Source organism: Ambystoma mexicanum (assembly GCF_040938575.1).
Source record: "Ambystoma mexicanum isolate Mex_15411 chromosome 12 unlocalized genomic scaffold, UKY_AmexF1_1 Mex_chr12_unloc.2, whole genome shotgun sequence".
NCBI lineage: Eukaryota > Metazoa > Chordata > Amphibia > Caudata > Ambystomatidae > Ambystoma > Ambystoma mexicanum.
The window spans coordinates 9,272,001-9,287,295 of NW_027182323.1; the positions used below are offsets into that span (position 1 = coordinate 9,272,001).

Genomic DNA, 15,295 nt, shown 5'->3' on the forward strand with positions numbered 1-15,295 from the left:
GGAACAAATAAGCCAGTAAACATATATAGAAATCACAAATTGCTTGTTCATCTGGTAAGCCCAATTGGTGTCCTGTTGCTTCACAGGACTAATACACGCCCAGCCCTAAGCTTCTTCTCATGTACCTCCAGGCAAAAAGCAGAAATTAGGGCTAGGTTTACTGTGAACGCTATTCAGTGTCACCATGTTTCATCACAGGAGTAAATGAGAGAACACAGTGTTCACATTGTTCCCGGTGCTCCCGCTCTCGAAACCCTCTCACCACTCCTCTCTCTTGGACTGACCACTTTCTGCTCTCCTCACACTTGACACTCTCTGCCCCACAGTTGAAGCCTACCCCAGCACTGCCAACAACCTTCTTGGCCATCCGGCCAATGAAGCGTGTGTCAGTGGAGGCCTTTGCTGCTACTTTCTCTCATCCAACTCCTGTGGCTGACCCACATTCTGTCACAGCCCTCCCTAGCCTGCATCTTCCTATCGCTAACACTCTCAATGTCCTTGCCCCTGCCATGAGAATCCACCTGAATCCCACTTCCAAGTGCAACTCTTGGGGTGGCTAGGTCGCAGTCATACCAAAAGGCAGGTGTAGGATGGCCAAGAGGAAGTGGAGGGCATCTGGCACATCCTCTGACAAACTCTCCTGTTGCCTGCTCCATAGGCAATAAGGCTCTCTGTACTGTCCAAGAAGAGAGCCTACATCCAAGCCAGCATCTCTGTGGCCTCTAGCAACATGGCCAAACTCTTCACAATCTGCAAGGAGCTGGCCAATCCTGCTGCAGTCTCCACCTCACCTGTTCCCTCCATGGTCCCCTGCATGGCTCTGGCATTTCACTTCTTTGCTAAAACTCAGGACATCCTGTCCTCTCTCTCCTCCTCTCTTTCCTATTCCTCTCCTTCTACCTCTCATGACCCTTCTGGCTGCCTCTACCTCTCCTATTCCCTTCTCCTCTTTTTCTGTCATCAGTCCTCATGACGTTTCTAGACAAATCCGATCTACGAATGTGTCATCCAAGCAGGTGCTCCCCTGCTCCTCCAGAACCCTCAAGGACCACATTGACACCCTCGCTCCCACCATGGCTCATTTCTGCGATCATTCTTTTGCCACTGGAACTTTCCCCTGCCCCCTTAAGAACTCCCTTGTGCATCCCCTCATGAAGAAACCAACCGCTGATCCTTCCTGTCTGGTAAACTATCGCCCTATCTCTATCACTCCTTTCTTGGGCAAACTCTTGGAAAAGCTGGCCATCTCCCAGCTCACATTCCACACTGAATCTGTTGGTTGTCTCCATGACCATCAGTCTGGCTTCAGAGCAACCAGAGGCACAGAAATAGCTCTCCTGAACAATCGGGAAGACCTGCTCACTACTATTAATTCTAACCTTCCTTCTGTCCTCATCCTCATTGATCTTTTCTCTGCTTTCGACATGGTCAGTCATGCCATTCTGATCCATCGTCTGCATGAGAACCTGGTCAGCACTGATCAGGCTTGCACCTGGTTGATTTCCTTCCTCCTGGACCGTCCCTTTCAGGTCAAAAGGGGGTCCTTTCTCTACACCACCTCTCTCTCCACATGTGGTGTTCCCCAGTGCTCCAACCTCTCTCCGTGGCTTTTCAGACTCTACATGGCCCCTTTGGCCCACCTCATCTCTACCTTCTCCTATAACTATCAGTTTTATGCGGATGCCACTCAGATCTCCACCTGCAACAATCTCTGCATCAATGCCAGAAAGACAGAGATCCTCAATGCCAAGGTGATCTGTTACAAATGTCACTATACGAACTCTAGATACCACTAGTAGAAAATGTGTTTTTGCTGAACTTTTTAACTTTTGAGTTTTTCAATTTGCTTTAAGTTTATGAGGTGTCTTGTGGAAAGAACCCATCACATATATTTCTTTGTGTTACCAAATTTCTTTGATTAAAAAATGTGTTTTTACTTTGCCTACTCTTTGGAAAATAATGTTTGTTCTATGTGATTCCTAGATAGATAAAACAGATAATCTATCACGACATTCTCTCCTTTTGTCCCTGACCCAAGTGCAAGGTGGACTAAAAGTGGGGTAATTGAGCTCTTTTGTGTGTTTTTTGACACTTCACAACTTAGTCCCTACTCCAGCTCAATCCCCCTTTAACAAAAAATTGGGACTCAACCCTTTTTTACGCCTGAATGACACAAGGCCTAGTAAGATTGTTTGTTTCATCCTCCCTATGAAACTAACTTGTCTTGTCGCGCCTAGAAACACTTGTGTACAGGCACGTTATAAATAACTCATCATATCATCATATCATTAGTTCATATCATATCAACATCAAAACATGCGGAACAAACAAAATGGAATTTTCCTGCACTTCCACACTGCTGTACTTATCTTTGGCTCGGGGAGCCCCGTGGCATCCCCAAGCGAGCTGTAGAAGTCGGGAAAATCAGTATCGGGCTCAGCATCCCGAGTTTCGTTATGCTGTACTCAGGCAAGCAGGGAACTCCTGCTGCTGTCATCGCCGCGGCCCAGGCAACAGAGGACTCTGTATACGTCGCTGCCACTGCCCGCAGTCCACTTCACCTCCTGGAGTTGTTCACTGCACCCTTCCCGTGCTCTCAACAGTCAAAACAATCAGCACTGAGCACCGAGCACAGGCAGGTGCAGATTATTTTAAACCCTGGTGGAACGTGCTGAATGCACGTTGCAGGCAGGGATCATGGGCAATGTATTTTTCAGCCCTCATGTGCCCCCACAGCCCACAGACCCTCACAGTATCTCCTCTCCTAGGGCCCTGCCAGGGGCCTGGTTTATCTGGATATTTCTTGTGAAACATCTTTATCAACCTTGGTGCATGCACATCCTCTGCCGGCTCCCAAGAGCGATCCTCAGGTCCATAGCCAACCCAATCCACCAGGTACCACAAGCATCTATGGCGTGTCTTAGAATCCAGTATACTTCATACTTCTTATTCTTCCTGCCGTTCTTTCAGAACAATAGGTCGTTTCTTGGGCTGCGTACCAGGGGCTGCAGGTTTAATTAAAGATACATGAAATACAGGATATATTCTCAGGGTACCAGGCAATTTTCGTTTCACATCTGTGTCAGATACACTTTTAACCACTACATATGGTCCTATGAATCGAGGCAAATGTTTTCATGCCCGTACTATACGTATGTTCTGGGTTGAAAGCCACACTTTGTCTCCTGCCACATACTTGGGAGATCTCTGTCTTAGTTTATCAGCATACCACGTGTATGTCGCTTTAACCTTTTCCAGGTTTTGACGTGCTTTTTGCCTGATGCTTGAAAGTACTTGTTTGCGCTGCATGAGTGTTTGCATGTTAACTGTTGCTGGAACAGGTTCGGAAGCATATTTTATTCATGGGCATATAGACACATGCTGGGTGACATTCCCAGGCAAGCGTGTTCTGTGTTATATTGTTGGTAAACTCATCTACCCAAAGAAAAGTTACCCAGGAACTCATTGCATCAGCTAGCAAGCACTGCAAATATGGCTCCAGAGTTTGATTCACCCGTTTGGTTTGCCCATCTGTCTGTGGGTGGTAACATGTATAAAAGTATTACACCTCTAAATATAACCATGCACTTGTGTGTTCATACCAGGCCAGCAAATGTATTTACCCAGCATCTGCAGAGTGTTGCGTTTCCCTGCATACCCTGCTAAGAGGGATTTATGGAACCATAGCATTGCTTTATCTCTCAATCTTGTGATTGGAAGAAATAGCCTGCCAGCAGGATAGGGTAACCTATTGCGTATTGACCTAAGAGAGTCCTGAGTCATCCACTCTTGCATTTCTTTCTTTTTGAAATAACCCTGTAGCTCTTCTAACAGACCTTGCGTAACTGCTCCTACAATACTGTCTGCCCCTGTTTTGGGTTGAGATTATTGTGCAATCATCTCAGAGGCTTGCTGTCTGGTTAGTGCATCTGCCTTCCCAATCCTGGTCCCTGGCCTGTAAGTGATGACAAAGTCAAACTCCTCAAAATACTGAGCTCAACGTAATTTCCTCAAGCTCAGAGTCTTGGCGGTTTTCATATATGGCAAATTTCGGTGATCAGTTAACACCGTAATTTGATGTTGAGAACCCATAAGGTAATGCCTCCACTCTTGGAAGGCCGCTCAAATGGCCAGTAATTCCTTATCCGTGATAGAATAGGTCTACTCACAGGTATGTCAGTCTGCATGAAAAGAATGCAATTGGGTGCAAGACCCCCCCCGCCTGATCCCTCTGCAAGGGAACTAACCCCAATGCCACATTAGATGCGGATCAAATGAGTAACAGGTGTGGTAATCTGGGAGAATTGGCAATGAATCTCTGTCAAAAGTTTGCAAATCCCAGGAAAGATTGCACCTCTTTTCTACTCTGTGGGAATGGCCATTCTGTAACAGCTTGTACCTTCTTCCTGTCCATCACAATGCCTTGGGGAGTAAGAATGAACTCTAAAAATGCCACCTGAGCAGCTTGAAACACACATTTCCCAAGTTTTGCATATAATCAGTGTTCCCTTAGCTGTTGCAAAACAGCCTGAACGTGCTGGACATGCTCCTTCCCGGTTTCGGAATAGATCAGGATATCATCAATATAAACTATCACAAAGATTTCTATGTAGTCCCGTAATACATCCTGCATGAAATGTTGCAATGTCACTGGAGCGTTACACAACCCGAACGGCATCACCAATTATTCAGACAAGCCAAACTAAGTCCGGAATGCTGTCTTCCATTCATCCCCAGTCTTAAATCTGATCAAATGATAAGCTCCCCTGAGGTCTAGTTTTGGTCGCTGATTTTACCTGGTCCAACAAAACTGATATCAAGGGTAAAGGAGATCTGTTTTTAATGGTCACCTTATTCAAGGCCCTGTAGTCTATGCATGTTCTCAGGATGCCTTCTTTTTTAGGAACAGAAAACAAAGGAGATGACACTGGAGACTTAGACACCCCGATAAATCCACAAGCTAGCATCTCATCCAGATACTTTCAGAGATTTTGGTTTTCTTGTTCAGTAAAGGCATAGATCCGACTACATGGTAACTTGGCATTTATTTATTTGTTTATTTCTACATTTATATTGCGCACCAAGCCCTGAGGAATCGTGGCGCATTCCTTACAGATACATATGTTACGCAATTACATAGATTTGAAACAGTACCACAGGTTCATTGAAGTGCAGCACAGAAGTACAGGCATAAGGACATACAGCATTACTGTGTCTCCTGTGTGAGGAGCCACGTTTTTACATTTTTTCTGAATTTGAGGTAACACGGTTCTGATCTTAAGGTTAATGGTAGAGTATTCCAAAGTTTTGCTGCTAACACAGGGAAACTATTGCCCCATGCCTTCTGCAGCTTAAACCACCTGGGGATCTTAAGGCAATGTGATTGTGTGGACCTTGTTTGATGTTCTGAGATATTTAGTGAGAATGTGTCCGTCAAGTTTTAGGCGCTAGATTCGCGAGACACTTATCAGTCAGTGATAAAGTTTTAAACGTGATTCTATGATTGACTGATAGCAAGTGCATATTGTGTCTCAGATCTGATATGTGGTGAGATCTAGGATATAAATCGCAGATCTAAGTGCATTATTTTGGAGTATTCCCCGTTCCCTTAGCAGCTTCTTCACACCAACAAAAGTATGTCTCTCCTGTTGCACTGCCAGCGCGTAGTCAGGGAAAATACTGACCACGTTAGAACCCATCTTCAATTCCTGTTTCTCTCGTGCAGCCTTCAAAGCCAGATCTCTATCCCTGTAATTCATTAGGCGTACGATTACTGGTCTGGGGTATCCCCCTGGTTTTGGTTGTGCCATTAACGCCCTGTGTGCCCGGTCCACTACGAACATTTTGAGACCAGCCGGGGTCACCTAGTAGTTCCTTCAGTAGCTCCTGAACTGAGGCCGCCATGGGCCGCTTCAAGGCATCTTCAGGGACACCGACAATACGAACATTGTTCCGCCTCGTTCTCGCCTCCAAATCCTCACACTTTATCTTGATGCTGCCCAAATCTTTGGCCATGGTCGTTACCGTCCCCTCTCGTGCTGTTATGGCATCCTTCGCCGTGCTAATCAGTGTCTCAATTTCCGTAATTCGTTGCATGGCTTTCTCCAACTGAGCGTGGATTGTGGTTACATTTACTTTGATACCATCCAGATGGAAGCAAATCCTTGCTTCATGATGGCCATGACTACTTGGAGGTCCACAGGTGGCAGCAACATTGCTCCCCCTGTTAGTTGCGGACCGCTTGTCCCTTCACTCATTGTTTCTACATACTTTGGGGTGGGCTTGGCAAACTTATTCATTGTGCCACGTTTCTTAGCCCCAGCCCCTTTAGGCATAATGCGACAACCTTTAATCCAGTCTCCGCGCACACTCTCTGTTGGTTACCTGGTTAGCAATACAGCAGCCTGCTATGTGTTTAGCCAGGAGTGATGTTTCTCGGGTGGCGAGGCAGCAACACGGCAGCTTCCTTCCTCTACCACTAGACAGCAGCCAATTATGACCACTATGTCAGTGCAGTAGTTCCTTTAAAAGCTTTGTATACTGCCCACCCACTCTGCAGCGTTTGGGTGACACCTGGGGTGACACCTATGATCGTCGATACAAGCGATTTCTTGATTTATGTTCCGTTGCTTCCAGGTTAGTTCACTGCAGCGATAATGGACCAGAGGTGTATGACAACCCTGTTAAATGTCCCTACACACCACAGCCTACGCTCCTGGTTAGTAGTTTCTCAGTCACTGAGTCTCAGATTAAGCTACAACTGCTGTGTATTTGATGGGAGAATTGTAACAGTGCAGTCAGTCCAGAAGCGTAATAAAATCCCAACCCCAATGGGTAAGCTGTCTTGATCATAGTGTCTTTACAGCAATCTTTACCACGAGTACTGATTCAGAGCAGTCACCTTTGCTATGTTCCGGTGTGCTCTGGCGCCAGAGGGACACACAGTCACGTGTCCCACACATACAGCACCCCTAGCTGAGCCTCCTCCGTGGTAGCAGTACAAAAACACTGTGAGGTTGAAGTTAATGAAGACAAGGGTGGGAGCGGGAGATGTGATGAGTCAGTAAACTCCAACGCAGTGAAATCGAATATGGGTTTCTGGTTCTCAGTCTTATGTGTGCATGTAGCACTCTTCTAAGGGCTGCAGATTGCACCATATTTCTCCAGCTGGTAGCCCAGCTCCCCACTGAGCACGCTTGCCATCAACTGGGATTATTTCCCGTCTCTACAGCCAGTCTCTGACACCAACAGACCCTGCTAGGAGGTCGCTGTGCAGTGTTAGGGTAATTTCTGGTGGTCGGCAGAGCCGCACCCGGGGTCCGCGGACCTCCAGCTCTCGGAAGGCCCCAACTCCTTCCGTGTCCCAAAGAAGTAGGAGGTCTACACAAGAGCAATAGTTACTGCTGTTTTAATACAAGAAAACGGACATGGACATGCACAAGGAGCGTATGTTCCTTGCAGCTTCTCATAATCGGGCTTGCAGGCCGCTTTTCGGTCTAAGTGATGTAACAATGTGCGTCATCTGTGAAATCTCGTCCCCGAACCTATCGCCACTCCGTGTTGCTTCCCTGAGTGGTAGGTTCAGTATAGAGCAGTACAGTGAAAAGTGTGATTGGTAGAGTAGAGGTCAGGTGGTACGCTTGGGTCATCCCTAAAAGTCGCTACTTCTAAAAGGTTACATAGAGAGAATTAGTGATTGGTTGTGTGGTAATGTCGTGAGTGGTTAGCCCCCCGTGTCCTGATTGGTCCATCGCTGCCAGCCCGCGATGTACCTGGTGTTAGCAACAATGTGTGACTATGTGTGACTATGTGTCAGTGGACGACAATGGACAGGTCCTGCTATTTGCCATTAGAGCGTGCTTTCCCATCGCTGCCGGGGTCTGAGCTGTTACAACTTTTTGCGAGCTGCGTCTCAGCCGTGAGACACTAGTGTTTCTTTAGTCCACGGGAGCTTGCGTCGTATCAGGTTGGCTTGGTCACATGTTGAGAGACCATAGCTGAGGCAGAATTATAAGGATTTGATTTGTATTTTGCTCCGGGTAGTCTTGGCAGTGTCAGGTGTCACCTTGGCTTGGAGAACACGGGAATGTGGATTGCAAAATCGTGACCTTGGCTTCTGGGCTCTGATCAGGGCTGTTCTGCATGGTCAGCACCTTGTAGCTCTGCCTAGCCTGCTCTGGGCCTGCCGAATCTGGTTTGCGGCCTACTTCGGCTTGGTTGGATGTTATGTCATAAGGTCCATAAGGATAGGGGTGCGAGGGTGCGGTGTGGTTCTTTGCGCATTGGTCCAGTTAGGGTCTAGTCTCCAGGGTTAGCAGCATGAAGTCTCTGCAAGCATATACACAAGCTCTTCTGGCGTCTTGTTTTTCTGCTAAGCGATTACTGGCCTATATGAAAAGTAATAACAACGCACGTCTGTGAGTGTTCACGGTCCGCTACGTCATAGGACTGAGCGTGTACTTGGCGTGGTTTGGTGTGTGTCTGATCCAGGTGCGTGGTAGCACATGTGCTTCAGTCTGTTGAAGCTATGTCGTCATGTCATCTCTAAAGATGGTGGCTTAGATTGTGACACAGTTAAGTCAAGCTGGTCCATGCGATCGGCTTTGGCTCTGTTTTGGTTCCCACCCCGTGCTCTGGGTGGTATGCAGCCAGGTTTCGCAGGTGAGGTATGGTCACGGTGAATGTTGACATCCGCGGTAGTGGACAGAGGTGCAAACTCATCCTGCTGAGGGTACTTGGGTTGTGACGTCGTTGACCATAGTTTGTACATTGGCTGGGGGAAGGGACCGTCCCATTTTCCCTCTTCAGCAGCGCTTTCTATGCTGCCTTCACACGGCACAAGGCAGTCCCAGGAGTACCCCTCACTGGCCGGCCTCCCAGGACGCCGTGCTTACGGTCCGATTAGGGAGCCTCCCATGCAACAGTGCACGCAGTTGCTTACTGTGGCACCGGTCCGTCTCCAGAAGAGTGTCAGGTGGGCTCTTACTGCAAGCTTCTTCCTCCTTAGCCGTCCGAATGCTCTCCGCTTCCTAGCACCAATTCCGCCGCCAGCTTCCTCACTTCATATGGCGGGCGGGGACTCTCACAGCACAAACGCTGCGCCTCCTCTATCACACGCTGACAGGGCAGGAGCCACCGCAACTCTGTATCACGGCAGGAGCCGATATTTTCAATTTCTGTTCAAGGCATAATGAGCCCACACCCTTCCAATAGCTGGTCACGAGTTTATGTGTCAGACATACCGCATATCACTCCCCATTTCTGCAGGGAATCTCCACACATCCACGGAGCTGACGCGAAGGCCACCGTTTTGGCTGTCACACAACAGTGCCCCTCTTCAGTGTTATTTTCTTTTGGTGTCACACAATGACATTAACTGCAATCACTTGCCATAGACTTCCTCTTCCCAACTAGTGATGTACAGCAAATAGTCTCCTGTGAAAAAAACCAACAGTATTGTTTACATTTTTGTATATATTAATATAAAAGAAACATTCCCAGTTGTTAATAACAGACAAACGTTTCTAAATACTTGTTGTTCCCTGCCGGCACGGTCAATCTTTATTTTTTTATTACAAATCGTTTCAAATGCCTGAGTATAAAAACAACATTTCCTTTTTATGAGAAAAAAAACATGTTTTTTAAAGCCACAACAAAAAAGCCTTTTCCTCCCCGTCGGGGAATTGAACCCCGGTCTCCCGCGTGACAGGCGGGGATACTGACCACTATACTAACGAGGAGTCATGCTTGCCGCTTCTATTTCACACTAGTGTGCTGTCAGAAATTCATGCACTCATTGGTCGTGCTAATGATTCCTTAGGGTGAGGTTGCACAGCGCACATGCACATCAGAGGGAAAACGTGCATCTGATCTGATCATGTTTTTCTCAAGCAGCATGCCAATACTCAAGGCAGTTGTACGAACGATCACAAACGAGTGAGGCATGGGACAGATGAGGCTGAGGCTGGACGAGGTCCCTTCAAGTGCTCCTACAAGGGGCCCATCTCCATTGGCAAATATTTTAAATTACAGAAGACTCACGCACACAAGTTCCTGTTGCAATATCTACGACAAGTATCTTCAGTGTGTGCTGGCCGTTCAACTTAGATTGTCTGCTTTTTATGTCTTTAGAGGCGGCAGCTGAGCCGTGCTGCAGAATCGTTGGAATAGAAAAGGGGCGGGACGGAACTTTTGTTACATATGATCACCAAATGAACAGGGGGAAAAGCTTCCACAAGATACTTAATGGTTCACAGAACCCAGTCTCATTGTGGTTTGTTTGTTATGAGGAAATCACCAACACTTCCTTCTTCCTCCTCCTGGCAGTACTTACTTCTGAGGCAGAAGCCTATGTAATAGGAGCTCACCCACAAAACCTCAGTTAAATGTTCCTGTCTCCTACAACCTCTTGCTGCTGAACATAAGGGGCAACTTTGGTGGCCTATGCATAGCTGCCAAATTTCCCAGTTTTTTTTCTCATTGCATGCTGGGACGTAGGCCCATACTAATTCAAAACAAAACTATAAGTCCCAGCATTCAAAGGGAACCATGAGGATTGACTCGAAGTATCACACATGCATACATGGCAACTGTCCAAAGCACCTGATAGCAGGGCAGGTGCTATGTATTTGATATCCCATACCGTTCCGGTATCCCTTGTCTTCGAAGATCGCAGACCAAAGTACGAGAGTTCAGATAAGTAATTTCACCAAAATGCCAGGGGTAGCAGAAGTGACATCACATGACCGTTGACCCCCTGATGACATCACAGGAAGTGATGTCATTTGACCACACCCCGAAGTGATTTTGCAGGAAGCGATGGAACACGATTTTTCACCTGTTGACAAAACAGGAAGTGGCATCCCATAGCATTGTACACTATGAAAAATATGGTTACAATATCACTATAATTTGATGTACATTTCCTACAAGAATGGATCGCCATATGTATCCTTAAGATCAGTGTGTATAGGCCCATATTACCAAATTACTGTGAATGAAAGCAGACGTCCATGACCAAATGATAATGATGTGTTATTATATAGCACTTAGCTTAAGCTCTTTATATTGAAAAAATATACACCCAATCTGTGTTGGTACTCATTTATCAACCTCAGAAGGATGAAAGACTGAGCCGAGGCATTTAAGAACAGACTAAATCAGTGACTCACCCCCTGAAGTGTGCCTGAAATAAACCTTTAATGAGTCTAGAAATTATTGTATAGAATTCCAGAAAGACACATTATTTGGTATTCCTATTCTTTCTTATTTAGGGTCAGTGCTGAAAGTGTTGGACCTGTGGCACTCGTTTTCTTATTTTTCTTCTTTTTTTTGCTTAAGGTGCCTGAACAAGAAAGCCAGCCACTCCAGAAGTAAAGAGCCACATGGTGCTGGCCACAGCCCAGGAGCTTGCATTACAAATGTTTTTTTTTTTTAAACCTTTTTTTTATTTTTTATTTTTTAGAGTTTCGCAAGGAAGACCACAGAGGTCACAAGGGAGTCCACAGAGTTCGCAGTTGCGACCACTGGTGACCCCTAAATCACGTCCCTGGGAGAGTTCTGAGCCTGCTTAATTAATGAAAGCGTATTAACACGCTGCAGTGGTGGCCTCTTAAGGGGGCCTAACAAAACCTACATTTGGGGTGGGTAAGTGGTGATGGGAGGGGCGACTTCAGAAAATAGGTGGGGCAAACTTCCAGGCTCTGCCCACACTGTTCTACTCCCCCATGGTCTGGTGTGGGGACCAACTATCAAACAGTATATTTTAAAGCGCAATATGCAGAAAGGCACTGGACGTTTTTCTTCAAAGTAGCAGCTTGAAGGTTTACTGCTTTTGTCCAAGTACATTTTTCTGAACAAACACAGTAAAACTTTAACACCACCAGTTTCGGGAAGGGCTTCCCTTACCTCTGTGCCTAACAAAATTCAAGTGCGCACATCCCGGGGTGCAACTAGGCTACAATGTAGGTGGGGGCTAACCCTTCAAATGTTGGGAGAGGCGCTAACTTCAGACACCGTGGAGGAGTGGCAAACTTGTGTAGGGGCATCTAACTTCTTTACTCATTGTAATGAGACTATTCTAGTGCAGCTTCAATGTTACAATCAGTTAACGCTCTCCTTTAAGTCTGAAAACACCCACTTCTAGCAGATCCCGAAGGTCCCAGAAAGTGTGAAAATGGCAGATGGTGTGCAATGAAAGACTTGATATCATAGCATAACAGGACATAGCAGAGTCTGGGTCAGTACTCTGGAAGGCTCAAGCACCTTCAGTGACTGGGAGCAACATGGGAGAAACTGTGATGTTGGTTCTACCACAGTTAGTCCGCTATACTAGAATCTCTGGTGCACTGACTGGGTGGCGAGACTATGTCTGCCCGTAAAAACAAGTGTTACGAGACTGGGGGAAGCCCAGTGCCACAATAATGCAATTCTGTGTGACAGTATTGGAGTTACTAGCAGAGGAGCGCCAGGATACACCAATTTGTCCCTACACTCATTAAAACTGTCCTATTGTAAGGGTGTAAACGTAATCACTTATAAGCACTCCAATGTTTGCAGTTGAAGTCAGGATGAGATTACATTATTTGCCCAGGATCACACACTTACGCTAAACAGAGAAGCATGGATTTTAACCAACTCTGCAATTTGGGCACGGCCATCTTCTTCCACGCTTTACTTGGAACAAATATGTAAGTTTTGGGTGTCAAGGCCTACAATAATACTGTCCTATAGAGTTTACCTGCAAAATACACAAATTGCATAGTAAAGCATCATGCCAACATGCAAATCCTTATAGCAGCATGTTGAGCCAAAATAATATCAGTTTACCTTTTATTTTCCACATACTGAATGCAAAACTATAAGATGCAAAAGCCAAAATCTATTTACCCACTTTAATTTCAGAGCTTTAAGTCACACAATAACAGTAGTTGAGTGATAAACTCACGTAGGTTTGAAGATTCGTCACAAACCTCCAGCGTGTTGTTTTGTATGGTTTTAGAACATTCAACTAAGGACATCAAAGCAAACTTAACTTTGTAGCATATTAAGCTATTACACATTATGTGTATCAACACATTATCAAAGGGTGCTTTATTGTGTTGCCCGCTTTAACTTTCACGGATTTGCAAAGTGACTGGTGGTCTTTCAGTTGGAAATACACCATTATGCATGAGAAAGGCAATGTTGCTGATGACAAAAGAAAGGTGTTGTCGAGTTTATTATGGCACTGGCTGCAAAGCCAGGGATGCAGCCTGTGTGTCTCATTGGGGCTGTGACTGGGGAAACGGGCAGTGCTTGATCATCCGATCCGAGCCAAGCAGATTTGCCTCGGAAGAAAGAAAATGCGCCAACAGGACCACGTTCCTGATCATTTGAACTATGAAAGGCTCTTCACAGAAGCCCGCCCTCAGCTAACATTTAGTAGGGAGATTCAGCCCTGTCAGCTCAATGACGTCGCGCGCCTGGCCTCGTGGTATGATGACAACTATCTATGAACAGGCTAATTGCGTTAATATAAAAGCTTGTGGCAGGCTGACATTGTAAACATTTGTTTGAGCACCGTCTTCTTTCCAAATGAGCCTGCCACTGCTTGTATTTGCACACTTTTATTTTAATGCAAGGGAACTTATGAAGCATTTCACACTGCAGCATGTTTATAAGACTTCATTAAAATATGAGGCAAGTCTTATAAACATGCTGCAGTGTGGAATGCTGTGGTAGGCTCATCTTTTAATACAAATTAGTTTGTGAAATGCTTCATAAGGCTCGTATTTGCCTTTTTTCCCAACCATGTTGGTGACACTGGAGAACACCAGCCACTTTTTGAAAACGGTATCTATGCCCTGCGTGTGGACAATAAAGCTCTTATGTTTTGTGAAAAATGAGGTAGGGGGGTGGATCTGTCTCTTTCCAATACGCTTTGGGCTGCAGAAGCTCCTGTTATGCCTGAGAGGAGGATCCAGGAGCTCTGTGCTGCTCAGTACGAAAATAGCGCTAGGCCTGAGTGCTGATTTTCCAGAGTTTTCTAAAATGGTAGAGGAACAAAAACAGTCTGCAGATGCTTGCACCAACGAAGAAGAGAAAGACCAATTGAGAAAAATATTCATAGAATTCAAGGAGGTATTCGCTAAAGATGCCTCTGAGTGTGGGCGTACTGCTTTGCATGTTGCTACACTGTCCGAAGGCTATGGTAGGAAATCTGTATTAGTGTGATGATATGGGCTACCCTTGGCCTGTTTAGAGCCTTTGGCAGAAATAATTAAAATGTTGGAGTCCATAGAAACCATTAGACCCATTCACAGTACCTCAAACACGTCCATTTTAGGTGTGCTGAAGTCCAATGGTCAATGGAGGTTGTGCACAGACTTAAGAGAACTAAATAAGAGGGTACCTGTTTCAAGGTGGCCTCTCCCATTCATTGACCAAGGCGTTGCATAATCCAATGGTCGAAGGATTTTACTACCTTAGATCTAGCAACAGGCTATTTGTGTGTGCCTCTAGCAAAAGATATACAAAATCTATTTGCCTTTACGTTCAAAGGGACCCAGTATGCATTGATACATACTCCCTTTGGGTTTATCAATAGTGGAAGCGAATTTGGGATCTTTCTGAGCAAAGCACTCCCAGATGCAACCTAGAGGGGAACTGTGGTCTATGTGGATGATGTTCCGATCAAAAATGAGGATACAGAAAGCCATTTCAGTGAAATTAAACATGTGTCCAGCCAACTGCAAAAGGGTGGAACTAATGTATCATTGCAGAAGGCACAGTGGTGTAGGAAAAGGGTACATTTCTTTGGACATGAAGTTACAGAGCAAGGGTTAAACCTGAAAAAGAAAAAGGTAGAAATCGTACAAACCAGAAGTGCTTAAAGATCTTGTTAGGGATGACAAGTTACAATAGGAAATTCATTAAAGAGAATGCAGAAATCACACAATCACTGATTAAATTACTGAAGCAGGGAGTGCCCTGGAAATGGGGACAGGAACACTGTGAAGCGGTTGCCAAATTGACAGATAGTCTAATAAAGGCCCCATGTTTGGCTTATCCAAAAAACCAAGATTTCTTTCTGGGGATAAGGTTCACAGATCTATGCATGTCAGCGGTCTTGTATCAAAAGCATGATTCAAATAACTAAACCATTGCCTATGCTAGCAAAGCATTGTCACAGGTGCAAGCAAAGGTTTATGAATATGAAAAAACACTTTTGACAACTGTGTGGGCATTACAACAGTTCCGCCCCATTATTCAAGGAGAGCTGGTGAATGCTGAAACTAATCATCATCCCCTACAA

The 15,295-nt window shown here is 45.6% G+C and overlaps 1 non-coding gene across 1 annotated transcript; it reads right to left on the reverse strand.

Moving 5' to 3' along the window:
• Positions 1-9,668: 9,668 nt before the first annotated feature.
• Positions 9,669-9,740, reverse strand: TRNAD-GUC (transfer RNA aspartic acid (anticodon GUC)). Its single transcript has one exon. It is a non-coding gene; the product is annotated as a tRNA-Asp (tRNA).
• Positions 9,741-15,295: the final 5,555 nt, after the last annotated feature.